This window comes from Pinus tabuliformis, chromosome 2_1 (assembly GCF_031772625.1).
Source record: "Pinus tabuliformis cultivar Carrire ecotype Pingquan chromosome 2_1, CPIR1, whole genome shotgun sequence".
Lineage (NCBI taxonomy): Eukaryota > Viridiplantae > Streptophyta > Pinopsida > Pinales > Pinaceae > Pinus > Pinus tabuliformis.
This window is the reverse complement of record NC_142299.1, coordinates 822081098-822098261: the sequence shown is the minus strand read 5'-3', so window position 1 is coordinate 822098261 and position 17164 is coordinate 822081098. Positions and strand designations below refer to the sequence as shown.

Here is a 17164-nt window from a genome sequence, read left to right as displayed (position 1 = left end):
GAATTTACTGAAGGAAGGAAGAGTTCTTGACTGGGTTTTCCCCTATGTAGGGGTTTTGCCCTGGCTGGGTGCCTACATTTCGTGTCCTTTTTCTATTTATTGATTGACATTAGTCTTGATGATAAGAACAAGTTAAATCAAAAGAAGAAAACTAATAATGAAACATCACAAGATAATGTCATAATCAAAGAGATCAATTAACTTGCCACCCTATTGGATTTTTCAACAAGAGGATCATCGAATTGAAGTAAGCGGGGATGTCATCTTTGATGAGAGCATATCTTACAAGAAATCGAAGGGTGTTCCAAATTTCCAATTGACTTTGATGAAGAAGAGATACATATCTTTGAGGATATTTCTAGGGACATTGATGGTCAAGATTAGACATCCACTCAAGGTAATGTTGAAGGTCCTTGTGACCCTATATAACAAGTAATTATCCCAGAAAATCGGAAGAGGTCTCTTTGGTTAAAAACTGCTCTTTAAGAAGCAAAAGGACATACAACTTTGGGGACCTCTAGGGAAAATAAAAGACCGAAAAGGAATTAAGGGTATGTTGTATACATGACAAGGCTTATTGAATCGAAACCTTCCTCCTACGAAGATGTAGCTAAACATCAAGAGTGATGGAATGCTATGTAGGAAGAATACCAATCAATTATGAAGAACGATGTTTGGGAAATTGTCTCTAGGCCAAGTGACAAATCTATAGTCACTTCAAAGTGGATTTACAAGATAAAGCACACTGTAGATGGGAGCCTTGACAAATACAAAGTAAGGTTTGTAGCAAGAGGTTTCTCACAGAAGGAAGGAATTGATTACGAGGAAACCTTTGCTTCCACAACTAGGTATACAAGAATAAGATCAGTTGTTTTGTTGGTTGTTACTATTGGATGGAACATCCATCAAATGGATGTCAAGACAACTTTCCTGAATGGGACCATTGATGAGGAGGTTTACATTGAGCAGCCTCAAGGATTTGAAATAAATTAGAGGGTGACTCATGTCTGTAGATTGAAGAAGGCTCTATATGGCTTAAAGCAAGCACCTAGAGCTTGGTATGTAAGAATGGATGCTTAACTATTGAGACTTGGTTTTACCAAGAGTACTGTAGATCCTAACCTATATATCAGGGTGGTCCAGGGTGAACGAGTTATCATACTCTTGCATGTGGATGATCTACTAGTCACGTGTAGAGCATTAGGAATGCAAGAAGTAGTTAGTAGCTAAGTTCGATATGAAGGATCTTGGGATTATGCATTATTACTTGGGATAGAAATCGCTGTTTTAAAAACCGTTTTCAAAAACCGGTTACCGGTCAAACCGGCCGGTTAGCAAGCTGACCGGTCCGAACCGGCCAAAAAACCCGGTTTGAAAGGCCGTTTCTCCATTTTTTGGCCCTAACCGGTGAAAACCGGCCGGTTTGTATCAAACCGGCCGGTTCCGTCCTAAACCGGCCGGTTTTAGGCATGCCCACCATAACTTGAAAAAAGCGGATTTCTGACTGGTTTTGCATCAGCTTAAACAGCTCATAGTACCTGTGATCTTCATCACTGTGCAAGGTATTTAAGTATATGAGAAATGGACGGAGCCCTAGCTATATGCCTACAACCAGTATGTCTGAATTGAAGAAGTTTGAAGCCCTTGAAACCTTCAAACTATAGCAATTTTCATCAATGACACAAGGACCGGCAAGAGATCTGAAGAACATTTTTCCCTATATCGGCTGCTGGGAGCATCAAACTACCTGTGGAAGATTTAAAGTTAAATTACAATAACTTTGGTATATTGATGGATGTGCCTCTGTTGACTAAGTAATGCATGATTAAATGCTCAGAGATTACCTGTAGTAGTAGTATGTGGAAAAACCTGTTTATTAGAACGATACATCTACCCATAAGCACTATACATGTAATTCAAATTTCATAGTACTGAAGGTTGTACCAGAGTTGAAATATGCACTAATCTTTATGCTTTGATGAATGTATAACAGTAATGACATGCCTTTGAATGACACTGAGACCATAAGGAAAAGGACTTTATAACAGTGAAACAAATGTGGCTACCAGTGTTTTGTGTGTTGAAAGTCTGACTGAAGATGACTGTTTTAGAAATTGTGCTTCAGGCAGTAAATGGACTAATGCACAAACTTGTGCCATATTTGTGTATCTGTACTTGTGCCTCATTGCTTATGTATTTTGTTGATGATATGTATTGCACTCGGTGCCATTTTGATATATTCACCTTTACATGGTATATAAATGAGCAATCTTTGCATATTTTGTCTCTATTGGCTTGGAATCATGGTTTTAAATCTTAAAAATAGTTTTTTTAATTAAAAAATAATTATTTAATGTATTTTTCTAAAACCGGTTCGTTTAGACCAAACCAGTCCCGGTTAGACAGGTTCGGGTCGGTAAACCGGTTCATTAGGTGGACCGGTCCGATCACTGGTTCCGGTTTTAAAAACATTGATAGAAATATGGCAGAAGCCAGGGGAAATATATCTTGGTCAAGGTAAGTATGTCATCAAGATACTTCAAAAGTTTGGCATAATGGATTCCAAGCCTACGATGACTCCTATGATTACTAATTTGAAGAAATTGAGGAGTTCAGAATCTAGTCCTTGACAATTGATTGGGTCCTTGATGTATCTGGTAAACACAAGACCAAACATTTGTTTTGTAGTGAATGTCCTAAGTCAGTTTCAGATGTAGCTAAAACATGATCATTGGATTGCAGCTAAGCATATCCTAAGATATTTGCATGGGACTATATATCACTGCCTCCGATACACTGGTAATGAAATCCAACACATGAGATATACAAATTTAGATTGGGGTGGTAGTGAGACAGACAAAAGAAGCACAACAGGTGGATGCTTCAGCCTAGGATCTTCCATGGTCTCAGGGATGAGTAGAAAGTAGGATAGAGTTGGTTTGAGTAGTGTTGAAATTGAATATGTTGCTGCAAGCGAGGTCTGTCGGGAAGAAGTTTGGCTCAGGAAGTTGTTATCAGATTTGTTTGAAGGACCACTTAGCCCTACATGGATACATTGTGATAATGAGAGTTTCATAAGATTGACGGAAGACCCAGTGTTTCATGCTAAGACGAAGCATATAAACAACAAGTACCACTACATTAGAAGCCTGGTATGAGATGGGGTCGTGGAGCTGTACTATATACCTACAGATGAACAAGTAGCAGACATGCTAACTAAAGCATTACCGAACGAGAAGCTTGAGTACTTGAGAGGTAAGCTTGGTTTGGTCGATATCTCTTCCATGTTTGAGAGGGAGTGATATCAGATAATTCTTGTCTTTATGGGTCAGGCACTAGACTAGGACTAACAACCGTAAGTCTTAGTGAAGGCCATAAAGAAAGAATGGAGTCCAGAGGATTGGATAAACATCTAGATTGGAACTTCTTATGGATTGTAGGATTAAGGGAAAGAAGTTGGTGACCGATGCTTTTTGAGGATGAGGTAGGGCATCCAAGAAAAGAGTAGTTGAAGAGGACTGATATTCTTTGATGATCCAGGTTTGGGAATCCAAGATAAGAATATTCCTAAAAGGACATACCTTGTAGATGTCTAGATGGGGTATGTGCCTTGAGAGGTAGTGTGGCAGCTCACGTAAAGCCTCCCAACATAATGCTTATAATTAAAGATGAGCTTGTCCAATTAGTGCCTTAAAGGGACAATGCTGGTTAAGATAAAGATGCTTGACAAAAGATGGCTTATCAATCCGACTCTTCTTATGAGAATGCTTCAAGATTGAGGTTCCTTGTACCATGAATAACTTCCTAGTAAAGAGGGAGTGTTGAAAATTGTAACTAGGTTCGGTATTCATTATGATGTAATTGTAATCATGATATTGTATATTCTTTATAAAGAAAGAAAAGAAGGGAAAAAATATATATATATTTTATTTTTGGAGTATGGGTTTCATACTCAAGTTTGAGTCAAAAGCATGTTCTTTGTGATTTTAGGTCTTGTAGGTCTTTCTAGGATAAAGAATAATATTGGTGATGTGTCATAGCCCCATTTGGACTCATTGTAATGAAGAAAAGTATTTATTTTATCAAGGAAAAGCCATGGATAAGCCCAAGAACAAGTTGGCCCAAGGAGCAGCTCAAGTTGGCCTAAAGGGAGGGAATTCGACCCTCAAGAAAGGCTATATAAAGGACAACAATTCGACTCATTTGGCACACTCGCTCAAGCAAGTTTGATCTGCAATAGTGAAGAAGGAAGAGAGTAGCTAGAGGGATGGAGAAGAAGGGTAAAAGCCGAAATTTATCTAAAGATCATCTTCTCTTTTTTCGCTCTAGGGTTTGTGACGCTGCCAGTTGCAGGGGGCCGAAATTTTGTGAAGCAGTTACAGGGGGTTGAAGTTGCAACATCAAAGAAGTAGTATCGAAGTTCTAGAAGCTGTCTCAAGGAGGATCTTGCTGGGGGCTTGCTTGGGGCTTGGAGGGTTTGTTGGCTTTGGTCTTTGGATCTTGGCAGTCTCTTTTATAAACAAATTCTATAGAAGAAGAGAAGCATTTTTTGGGTTTTACCCTTGGAGGGGTTTTTCCTTGGCTTGGAGCTTATATCTTGTGTACTTTGTCTTGTTGTGATCTTCACTATTTTGGTAATTGCTTGATGAACAAAGATCTAATAAGAAAATAAAAGGCCAACACATATCACACGTAATTATCAAGTCAAGGAAAATCATCTAAATACATAAGTCTCTTGATTTTCCAATATCATGGCCCTCCAAACAAGTTGGTACAGGGGCTTGACAATATATGATCCTGAACATATTAGTCTGCGGCCTAGAACGCAGAGTATATACCACTCAACACGTGCATTGAATCTACCTCTCCAACTCGGCCAACAATCACCTAACTTGACTTCAACAGAATACAAGAAAAGAAACCAAATCACATCCTTTTCTCCACTTCAAATCAACTCCTAAAGGTATGTGGCCGTCTTAGATGTCTTTCACCTTGAAGAGATGCACTTGGATGGTGTGGTCAAATGAGGCCTCCTTCACTCTTATTTATATCTTTCCATGGTGCGATGACTAGCCCTCCAGAGGGAAACTTTCAAGGCTAGCTGACTTGAACATAATGTCATTAACCCAACTCATATAAATAAAAAATTATTTTCCTCATTTGATCAAAGGCTCTAATGCAAGGATGACCACTTATATAATGGTAACCCCACGTTTTTCTTAGGATCGCTTCCCAATCAAAAGATGCACCTCCATTTACTTAACCTTAGATGAATTTCCACTCATGATGAGTCGCATGCATACATTTCTTAATACTATGGAATTATGTGAATACCATATCAAGAATAAAGAAAAATCTCATGCTTCTCCAACACCATGTTCTGAAGACCAACGCCTCTAGCGATGCTCCACACACAATTACAGTAACGAAGACCACAATGCACGAGCTATGCCCCTCACATCTCAACGCCTTTCAACAAATCGCATTCACCAAGGAAGTTGAGCCTCAATGCATTCAAGACAGACAACAATTGCTACGAGATCTGGAGCAATGAATCTAGTGTTACATTTAACAATGATGGGAATCACGAATAGGGTTGCATCAATTAGGGACCAATTGTCAATCTATTAGCTATGATCGCTGCAATTTTTCAACCAATAGCAGATCACTCCTCCTATGTAGCGTTCCCCCTGGAAATCACAACGATTGCTGCTCAACACGTAGATATCAACCTGTAGGAAATCAATTCCACTTCTTGGAATTCATGATTGGTCTCTATCTAATCCTTGTTGTAGCATAACTATCCAATCTTCAACGCTTTGCTGGGCGTTTTATCTCTTAATCTCCATTTCTTGCATGTTGCAATGATTTGCACAAACAACCACTGGCAAATTGATTCATTTCTCCACCCATTTGTTAAGGCTGGGCGCACATCCCTATTCCACAGAAATTATATTTCCTGTAACTAAATCAATAAGCTAGAATCCATGCATAGATACTCTATTACTAGAACAGACTCGACTCTTGAATCTCACTCACACAACTTCAAATCCCTTACATTTGTATGAATTACATGCAATTCCCAGACTACATAATTAAATATACAATCAATCACCCAAAGACAATATACAAAGATGCTAAAAAACATATAAACACTATCGATTAATTTAATTTAGATATACATGGCCTGATACACAAGATTATGCGCACATTATGCCTTGGCCTCTCTTCTCACTGCTCTTGTTCTCTCCCATTCTCTCCTATCTATCCTCTATTTTTTTCCTAGTTGAATTACATATTTATACAAAATGATCCTGAACTAATTTCAGGTTTAGATACTCTATTTTCTTACCTAAACTAGATCCTCTAGATCCATATTTTCCTCAAAAGATCTAACTAATCCCCAAATCTCTCTAACTCTCTCAATATTCTGGAGACTTCTCCCAAAGAATAGATTTGATGACATATTTTTTCTAGAACTCTCTAAAAACATATGAAATACGATAATTAAATAACTATATTCAATTAGGGGACCAATTCCCTTGGCAAATGAAAACCCCTAGTTCTAGTCAAAATACAATTTTGATTTGGAAGTTTGAATGCTCTTGCATCAACCTCCATGGTTGCCTTAGTTCCCCTTTGCTCTATTAAGGGTGCTCCACATGCAACAATGCATAAAACAAATAATATCCACTTGGTTTCATGCCCACAACTTTGGGTGCAAAACCCACAATTTTGGTACAATGCGCACAAACCTCATGCGGGTCAAACTTCTCCCAAACCAAATACTTAGGGTGTTGGAGTACCTCCCAAGCTACACAAATCAACAAATTCATGGCACTAACTTTAATGGGGCATATCGCCTGAACTGCGAGGAGTTATGAGGCGTGCCACTTATCGTTAGAATTTATATGACGAGGACTATCGAATGAAGATGGTCTTGCTTGTAGAAACACTGAGCTTCTCATCTAGATGCTTCATCAAAAGAGGGGCATCATGACCACATCGTAGGAGCTTCTCATTCGTCTAGGGCTTCTTGACCAGTGGAGCTTCCAATCAATGCTTCCTTAGATTAAAAGCTTTCAAAGCTTGATGTTGGCATCAATGGCAACACCATTCAACAATCTCCCCCTTTGTCATTGATGGCAACACACATACTCCCCCTGCGATTACTGCTCCACATGTCTTCATGCTTCTAATCTTCTCTTGATTTCTCTCCCCCTTTGACATCAATGACAAATGGTTATTCCCCCTGATGCAATATCTTCCTCTGTCTTCTTGCAATATGCCTTTCTTTCATTCACTGCTTTTCTCCCCCTAACGTGCTATGCCTCCCACAACTTGCCAAAGTTGATTCAACCTGTCAATATGCATTACCAAAAAGATTTATGTCTATGACAAAATCCATGAGTCCTGTTGACCACTACGTGTCAACGACCCATAGCAGTACACCCCCTTTTTTCACAAAAGGGATAGTGCCTGATCAATGTGTTTGTGCCGTCTAGCTATCATCATTAGTGTGATTTCCAAGATGTTATGTAAACCCATTCTGCATGTATATGATGTAAATAATCTCAGCAGAACCATGTCATGTATGTCACGACCTAAGTAAACCTACCTTTCTAGTGACGATGTCCATTCTAGGAGGTTTTTCGTCTCATCGATTCATTCTCGGATGGTTGACAAAGTTTTTCCCTCTAGTCTTACCCCAATGCTGGAATGGATTTTGTCTCTAGGATCTTAGGTGAGTCCTAGTGTTCTAGATTGAGTCTATGTAAAAGTGATTTGGAAATAGTCTTAACCATCTGGTTAGGTTATTTTATTACAAATTGCTTGGTCTACTGGATTATATTTGTGTCGCAGAAATGGGTGGTCTGTGAGTGTCTATTACAAATAGGTTTTCCCCCCTTATGTTGTAAAAAATATGAAAATCATAATGTAAAGTGTTTTGAGGGTTGGAAAAATAATTTATCCCCTCATAGGTTAATTAATTAAATTTTCTGGCCAAAATTAAATAAAATCATAAGCCATAAATTTAATTATTTCTAGGTCCTAGGTAAATTTAAATTCTCCAAAGACAAAATTCGTCTGTCTTAAAAAATTAAATTTAAAAGGTCCTGAGACTAAGGTAAATTAATTATTTTGTTAAATTTTAAACCTTCGATCCATGTTGATTAAGTCAAAGTCAAATTTTTGGGGAAATTAACTCAAAAAATTCTATTTTTGAGTTAATTAAAATGCATTTAATTAAAAATTTCGAATTTCCCTAAATATTTAAATATTTCGACGGATGAGATTTTTTTTTTTTAATCTTCATCAACGGTCGAGATTGCTTTGACGAGAATCACTCGAACTAGCTGTTGGAGGATTTATCTTTAAATAGGAAGTCATTTGTCAGTTGATCGATCAGATGTTTGAGTCATGTGCTTAGCAAGAAGCTCTTGTGTAATCTTTTTTCTGGATAATAAATAAAGAAATTGGGTTTAAATTTTGTTGGTGTTATTCTTCATGGGAATGCTCTAAGATGTGTTGTTTTCATGCATAAATTTTTCTAAAGCCATTGATGATAGCTTTTGAAGAGTGATTTGAGTACATGTATCTTGCTCAGTCGTTGGGGTTTGAATAATAATTTAAATTTTGAATGTAATAGTAGGTATCTCTATTTGTTTGAATTTTACTATTATTTTCTTGCTCTATTTTTGATGAATGGATTGAGTTTTGCAGGCAAAATATTGATTTTAGATCCTCGGGCATTATGGGAAGTTTTCAGTTGGACCAGCCAACTTCCGATCCGTAGTTCTTGAAGAGCCTAACTAAATTAGCTCCAGGCTTATCATAAGATTTTTGTTGGTGATGCACGAAGGGTTTCGAGTTAGCACCTTTTTTAAGATTTAAAAAATCTTTCAATTTTTGTGCAGTGTATTGATAGATCTGGTTTCTTAGAGCTTTCAACTTGTAATTATTGTAATTTAACTGGGTTTTTGAGTTTTTAATTTCATCATTGTATATACCGTTTTTGGGTGTTATTGTCATTTGCAGCTGCAGATTTGAAGGAAGATTTTATTTGAAGCTAGCGATTGCATGTTGGTGTTTGGCACATCAATCACAAAGAAGTGGTTAGTCATCGAGTAGTTCTCCATAACTACTGTCAAGGAGGGCACATATCTGGTGCACTAGATGGTACGATCACTCGACATTAGGACTGAGAAACCATCAAACTCTACTGTGGTGAGGCCCCTCCTCTGGCCCTAAGGTGGTCAAGCCATAGAACCACTAATCATGGGCTTCCCCCTCCAGGTGCAGTGTGGCCATCTTAATGGCTTCCTGCTCTGTCATTCAGTTGAGTTGAAAGTATGTGTCCATCTTTTCAACCCAAGCCCTAGCCGTGCACTTGGCAGTGCCATCAAAAGTAGGGAAATACATCCTCCCTATGGTTCTCTGCAACTCATAGTTTTGGGTCCCTTGTCCTCCGTACCCCTTGTTCCTCTCACTTTGCTTGAGCTTGCAGGTATCTCTGAAGGAGAGGGCTTCTTTGAAGTCTTCGTCCATGGTTTGCCACTCTCTAAAGTAATCCCCCATCTGAGGAGGTTCTACCTCCCTTGCAGGGTCGTTTTGTGCCATTGGTTTCCAAGAAGGTAGTGTAGCATGAGTCGGCACACTGACTGAAGGGCGCTGCGCTGCTGGTGAGGGGTGATCGAAAGGCTGAGAGGCCCCGGAAGTTTCCCCACATAGAAACCCTCTAGGCGTGGTCCTTTCTCTGTTCTGTGACTTGATCTCCTCCAGCATGTCTTTCTGCCCCTTGGCCAAGTCACTCAAGGCCCTCAGGAGGCTGTCGAAAGCCATCTCCTCCCTGCTCTTGGGCTCTGTCATTTCCTCCTCTCCAGCCACTGCTTTCCCTCTATCCTCCGTGTCTGGAGTAATTTCTAACTCCCTTTCTCTGCTCCTGTACCTCTGCCTACGGTAGGTGATGTTCTGTTGGTCCCCTTCTCTCATAGGAAACAATCCCCACAGTTGAGCCAAGAACTAGGCTCTGATACCACTGTAATGTTCCTAAGTAGGAATGTAAGTGATATTAAGCAAATAAACTATGCAGCAGCATATAAAAAATAAAACACACATCAAACATCCATGAAAACATTGCCAATAAGGAATTGCTGAGCCATATTATTAAAAATCTGCAGGCTAGATACAATATGAAATGGAATGGTGCACCTGGGTTTATTCCAATGAACAAGCAAGACCAACCCCAGGTGGGAAAATAGATGAGTTGAAGGCTGCCCAACTGCTGAATCACTCTACGTTGCCCTGCTGAACTTCGACTAGCTAGAAGGTGCTCAAAAATTGCCCAGAAAATTGTGTGCTTTTATCCCCAGACTCCTTGGACGAAACCTAAAAAAACCCAGAAGGGAATTTAGCTGGTTTTGACTTTGGATTTTCGACCTCCTTGTAGCCTCTTCCCGGCTTCGACTTGATTCAGACATAAACAGGAATGCAACAAATTACAGAGATAACAATAAACACATATATGCAGCGGAAAGAATACTTCATTTCATTAATGTAAAATACTGAAATATGCTTACAAACAGTAATGGAAATAAACCAGCTAGGGCTATGGTAGCTTATCCCTGAGAAGAGATGTGTGGTGGCTACATGCCTCTGAACTATGTTACAATGAGGCTCGAAGGCCTATTTATTGTTGAGAAACAATAGAAAACCATTAACATTCCAAAACCTAACCCTAGAAGATGAAATGCCAAACTATGGGCCCTGTTTGGGTAAATTGGTACATCAACTTCCCGAGGTTGTAACTTTGGCATACAATCTCTGTTTGACGCGTACAATAACTCATTAGAAAGATCTATCCGAGCACTACCACTTTGGGAAGGGCAACATCGGCCCATGGACCCATGATGCCCCCAGATTTCCCAAAAAACGTCGTTTAGGGCCTCAAAACGGCTCCGAAAGTTTAGGACACGAAAAACTGCTAAAAATAGTAAGTTGTGCTACAATAAAGGAAACTAAAAATGTTGAGAGAAACAAGGGTGGGGGTCCAGGTGGACTTGGCAAGTGGCCACCAATATCCACCTGGATCATTCCTCCCCCCTTAGGAAGCAATGGTCCCCATTGTGTTGAGTTCCTCCATGAGATGAAGAAACTTTTGCTGAACTTGGTTCCTGGTGAGCCACTTGCCCTGGTGAAGGAGTTGGCTTGCTTTGACAACTCGATACAGTTGGATGTTCTGTTGGCGAGTGTTCTTGATCTGTGTGTCCATGATCCGATCAGTTGCAGCTTGTTCCGTGCAATCTGGATTTAATTCTGTGGGTGTGAGCTGTTCTGCAATGTTGGATATGTCTAGCAATGGTGGAAAGTATGGCCGAAGGTGGTCCACATTGAACACTGGGTGCAGGCCAAGGAATGGAGGAATGCTGAGCTCAAATGCATTGTCTCCCACAGCCTTAGTAATGGTGTAAGGACCATAGCGGATTGGTCTTAGTTTCCGATAGGCTCCAGTAAGGCGTTCCTTTTGCAAATGCAACCAGACTTTGTCGCCCACCTAAAACTTGTGTGGCACCTGATGTTGATCATGTTGCTGCTTGTAATTGGCATTTGCTTTCTCCAGAATGTCATGGACCTGCTGGCGAATATGTTGGATGTGCTCAATGAAGCTGGTTGCCTTGTCTGTTTCGGACTGGACATGAGCCGAATCTGTGTGAGTAGCTACAAGTGGCATGGCCACATCAATGAGGCATAGTGGCTGGAATCCCAAGCCCACCTGAAAAGGGCTGTGGCTAGTCGAGCTGTGAAGAGCTCAGTTGTAGTTGCGCTGAACATAGGGGAGGCTCTCGTCCCATGTGCGTGGATGATTTGAGTTGTACATGCGCAGAATGTGTACAATCATCCTATTGACAACCTGTTTCTGGCCATCAGTTTGAGGATGGAAGGCTGTGGAATTAGTGAGTTTGGTGTCCAACATTGACCAGAGACTGGACCAAAATGTACTGAGGAATCGACTGTCCCGATCTGAGATGATAGACTGTGGGATCCCAAAGTGCACCCACACTCGTTCAAAGAAGAGTTTAGCAGTGGCCTCTACTGTGATATTCTTCTTGCAGGCCGCCATAATGGCCATCTTCGAGAACCTGTCGACAACCACAAAAACACAGTCATTTCCATGCTTAGTGGAAGGAAGGCCTGACATGTAATCCATGGAGATGGATTCCCAAGGTCGACTAGGGGTAGGCAGCGGGGTATAGAGGCCTTGCTTCTTGATGGTCGGTTTGGCAATGGCACAGGCAGTACATGATCTGATGTACTTCCCGACATCCTGTCGAAGATTCGACCAATAGAAATACTTTTGCAGTACTGCCACCATTTTCTTGACCCCAAAATGCCCAGCAGCCCGACTGTAGTGTGCTTCCCAAATCATCTTGGCACGCTCGCTTGAAGGAACACAAAGGTGACCCAGGTGGCATAACAGGGCATCCTCGAGGTGAAAATCTGGAACATGCCGACCCTGCAAGAGTGTCTGGTATGTGTGGCCGAATTCTGGGTCGCTTTTGTAGAGAAGTGGCCAATCAGAAGTCTTGTGCCCACAAGAGTTGAGCATGGTGGTTAACGCCATGATCGGTGGTCGACTGAGGCAATCTGCAACATTATTGGTGCTGCCCTTCTTATACTTGATATTCAAATGGAACTGTTGCAGGTATGTAGACCACTTCTGATGGCGATCATTCTGCAATTTCCATTGGGTCTGTATGAACTGCAGGGGTCGGTGGTCTGTGTGGATGACCGTTTCCTTCCCCAAAATGTAATGCTTCCATTGTCGACAGGCCTGCACAATGGAATACATGTCTTTATCATAAGTGGGATACTTTTGGACTGTCTGAAAGTGTTTCATTGTGATATGCCACTGGATGCTCGTGTTGAGTAAGGACTGCCCCAATAGCATAGTTAGAGGCATCTCTCTCGACCTCAAATGGTTGTTGTAAATCTGGTAAAGCGAGCACTGGTGCCGTGCAGAGGCGACCTTTCAACTCTATGAATGCCTTCTGTTGAGATTCAGACCAAAAGAATTTTGCTTTCGCTCCTCCCTTGGTGACTTGACTCAAGGGCCAAGTGATATGAGAAAACTCCAACACGAACCTGTGTAGAAGTTGGAAAGACCTAGAAAGTTGCGGAGATCTGTTAGAGATCCTGCCAGTTGTCATATGCTTGTCTCAAAGATTAAGCCATGCATGTCTAAATATGAACTAATTCAGACTGTGAAACTGCGGATGGCTCATTAAATCAGTTATAGTTTTTTTGATGGTACCATACTACTCGGATAACCGTAGTAATTCTAGAGCTAATATGTGCACCAAGTCCCGAATCTTTGGAAGGGATGCATTTTTTAGATAAAAGGCCGGTGCGGGCTTGCCCGCTTCTCCAGTGAATCATGATAACTCGACGGATCGCACAGCCCTTGTGCTGGCGATGCTTCATTCAAATTTCTGCCCTATCAACTTTCGATGGTAGGAAAGAGGCCTACCATGGTGGTGACGGGTGACGGAGAATTAGGGTTCGATTCCGGAGAGGGAGCCTGAGAAACGGCTACCACATCCAAGGAAGGCAACAGGCGCGCTAATTACCCAATCCTGACATGGGGAGGTAGTGACAATAAATAACAATACTGGGCTCATCGAGTCTGGTAATTGGAATGAGTACAATCTAAATCCCTTAACGAGGATCCATTGGAGGGCAAGTTTGGTGCCAGCAGTCGTGGTAATTCCAGCTCCAATAGCGTATATTTAAGTTAAGGCAGTCTTCCACACATCAAAGGGTTCGATTGGTACCTGGTGATATCCTGACTTCAGATCGATCTTGTTGAAATATTTTGCCCCCTTTAGTTGGTCCAAGAGCTCATCAATCCGCGGGATCGGGTAACTATTACGGACAGTGATCTTGTTCAGCGCCTGATAGTCAATATAGAGTCTCCAAGTCCCATCCTTCTTCTATACCAACACAATTAGGCTCCCACAAGGCAATGAACTCGGATGGATGTGACCTTTCTGCAGCAGCTCCTGAATCTGCCTCTTGATTTCATCGTTCTCCAGAACGGAGCACCGATAAATTGGTCCATTGGGTAGCGGCGCACCTGGGGTCAGATCGATGGAGTGCTTGACCTAACAGTGCAGAGGAACCCTTGCGGGGGAGGTGAAGATGTCCTCGTACTCCTCCACGACCTTGTCCATCTGTAGTTGTCGTGTGGAGGGGCCCTGTCTGGAGGCCGTGGCCACCGTCTTCTTCTTTCCTTGAGGGTGTATCATCAGGAAAACAAATTTCTCGGTTTTGGAAATGAGCTTACTGCATTGTTTTGCAGTAATCAAAGAGATGGCGGTAGGCGGTGCTACCTCTGGTATCCTGTACAACTTATTTTCCAATGTAATAATAACAACACGGGGCCTTGATTCATACACAACATGTCGCTTCCACAAGTATGGTTGTCCTAATAATACATCACAAACTTCAAGGGGAGCAATGTCACACAATACCTCATCCGTGAAGAGCTTGATGTTGTATGGAAGGCGACACTGCTGGCTCACACGAAGATCTCGTCCTTGGTGAAGCCACCCGATGGTGTACAGTTGTGGATGTGCTGTGGTCGGTAAGCCCAACTGCTTCACGACCTTTGCCGAAATGAGGTTCTTTTGGCTCCTGCTATCGAGAATGAACTGTAGCGGGGAGCCCTTTACCGACATCTGGGAGTGGAAGAGACACTCCTCCTCCCCTGGATCTTCGGGTTCATTTTTCTGGATCTTGGCGGTAGCAACAGTGGCGTTGGGATCCGCATCAATGATCTGCTTCCCTTTGTCATTACCCTTATTGGGTTCTGACTCAGAGTCGGAACATGCATCTGATTCTGAAACCTTTAGCTCAGCCACCAGTGACTGCTTGGCCCGACACTCACTTGTGTTGTGAGTGGAGCTCTTATGGAACTCACACCATTTTCCCGTGTCCTTTTTCGGCTTCGCGGCGCTGTTCTTTGCTTGCAGCTTTGGCGGGTTGTCTTGGGTTGCCCCGCCTTGGCTTTGTCCTTTGTTCTGTGGTTTAGGGGCACCTTTCCCTTGCTTCGAATTTGCAGATCCAACATCTCGCTTCTTTTGTTTAAACTTTTGCTCGACCTTGACGACATATCGGTATGCTGTGCCGAGCGAGGAGACGTTCAGGAATTCTATTTCTTCCTGGATGTACTTGTGCATGCAGTCGTGGTATTTGAGTATCAAATGCTGTTCTGAATCCTTGATACCCAACTTTGTGCGAAGGGTATGGAAAAGATTGGTGAACTCCGACACGTCTTGGTCCCTTCTCTGCCGCAGCGTGGTCCACTTTATGTATTCATCCTCATAGCTTCCGACAGGGTAGTACTGCTCCTTGATGGCATCTCGAAATGAATTCTAGGTGGGCGCGACTGAAAATAGTGAGCCGATATTTTCATCCTTCTGCTCGCAATAGGTTTCCCACCACTCCTTGACGTGGGGGGCTGCTTTGAGAAGAGCGAAAACAATCTTTTCCCGACTCAAAATTTCATGAACAGAAAAATAACCCTCTAGCAGATTTAACCATTTATCTACGACATTTGCGTCTATCTGACCCTCGAATATGGGGCTTTCAAAATTAAATTGTACCTTAAAGGGCGTGGCATTTCCAGAGTAGCTGCTGGAAGCCAATGCGTCACTTCTGGGTAGCCACTGAAAGATCTGGGCAAAGCTGTCCATCATCTCGTTCTGTTGTCGTTCGAAGGCTTCTTCGAGCAAGATTTTGATAGGATCTCTTGCCCCCTCGTCTTTCTTCTCATCTGCCATGGGAGGCCGTCAGGATTTGCGAGGCTGGTCTTGCAAAGGTTCGACCAGTTCATGCCCTAACTCCTTATATACTGACCTCGTTGGGACATGCAAAGAAAAACAAAGAAAAAGCAGACCGCTCTGATACCACTGATCTGGACTTAAACAGGAACGCAACAAATTACAGAGATAACCATTAACGCATATATGCAGTGGAAATAATACTTCATTTCATTAATGTAAAATATTGAAATATGCTTACAAACAGTAATGGAAATAAATCAACTAGGGCTATGTTAGCTTATCCCCGAGAAGAGATGTGTGGTGGCTACATGCCTCTGAACTGTGTTACAATGAGGTTCGAAGGCTTGTTTATTGTTGAAAAACAATAGAAAACCCTTAACATTCCAAAACTTAACCCTAGAAGATGAAACGCCAAACTGTGGGCCCCATTTGGGTAAATTGGTACATCAACTTCCCGGGGCCGTAACTTTGGCATACGATCTCCGTTTGACGTGTACAATAGCTCGTTAGAAAGATCTATCCGAGCACTACCACTTTGGAAGGGCAACATCGGTCCATGGAACCATGTTGCCCCCATATTTCCCCAAAAACGTCGTTTACGGCCTCAAAACGGCTCCGGAAGTTCAGGACCTGAAGAATTGCTAAAAATAGTAAGTTGTGCTACAATTTAGGAAACTGAAAATGCTGAGAGAAACAATGGTGGGGGTCCAGGTGGACTTGGTAGGTGGCCACCAATATCCACCTGGATCACGACTGCAAATTTCGACTTGCAGGAAACAACCCGCAAATCCCTCTGCAAATTGCTCCAAAATGCTGGTTTTCCTGTGCTATTCAACTCCTAGCTCCCGGATGGTTCTTGGCCATGATCAACTGCTCCCCAAGTCCCACGAATTTGTTGCTGAATGGCCTCTGCGTAGTTCCTCTGTCGAAGAATTCGACTGACTACTGCGCCGGTCTAGCTCACTGCAAACTCCAGCGAAAATGTCTTTTCTATGCTATCTCCTCAATTCTCGGACCTCTCAGCCAGAAATGAATCCCCTTGTTGACCTCCAACTCCTCCTGTGTGTTTTCAGGCTTCCCAGGAATATGCATTTCCCTTTCTGCACTGATCGTTGAAGTGTGTTGCTGTCCCTGTCTCTCTGAAACTCCTATAGAACAGCCACCCTAGGGTGGGCATAGATGGTCCCCCGAAGTAGAGGTTGAATCTCCCACGTGAGAGATTCGTGGCTAAACAACCGGTAGACTTGCTAAGCAACAAAGCATAGAAGTGAGTGTTTGTTTGCAAATGTAGATGCTCGTTGAAAATGAGAGCTGATCTT

General features: G+C 42.0%; 1 protein-coding gene and 1 pseudogene across 4 annotated transcripts in view; both read left to right on the top strand.

Moving 5' to 3' along the window:
* LOC149203174 (SCA7 domain-containing protein SELMODRAFT_431321-like) overlaps positions 1-17164 on the top strand; it is a 325301-nt gene that overhangs the window by 107817 nt on the left and 200320 nt on the right. The window lies entirely within an intron of this gene.
* On the top strand, positions 13180-13860 carry LOC149203175 (18S ribosomal RNA; annotated as a pseudogene; the record flags this gene model as incomplete).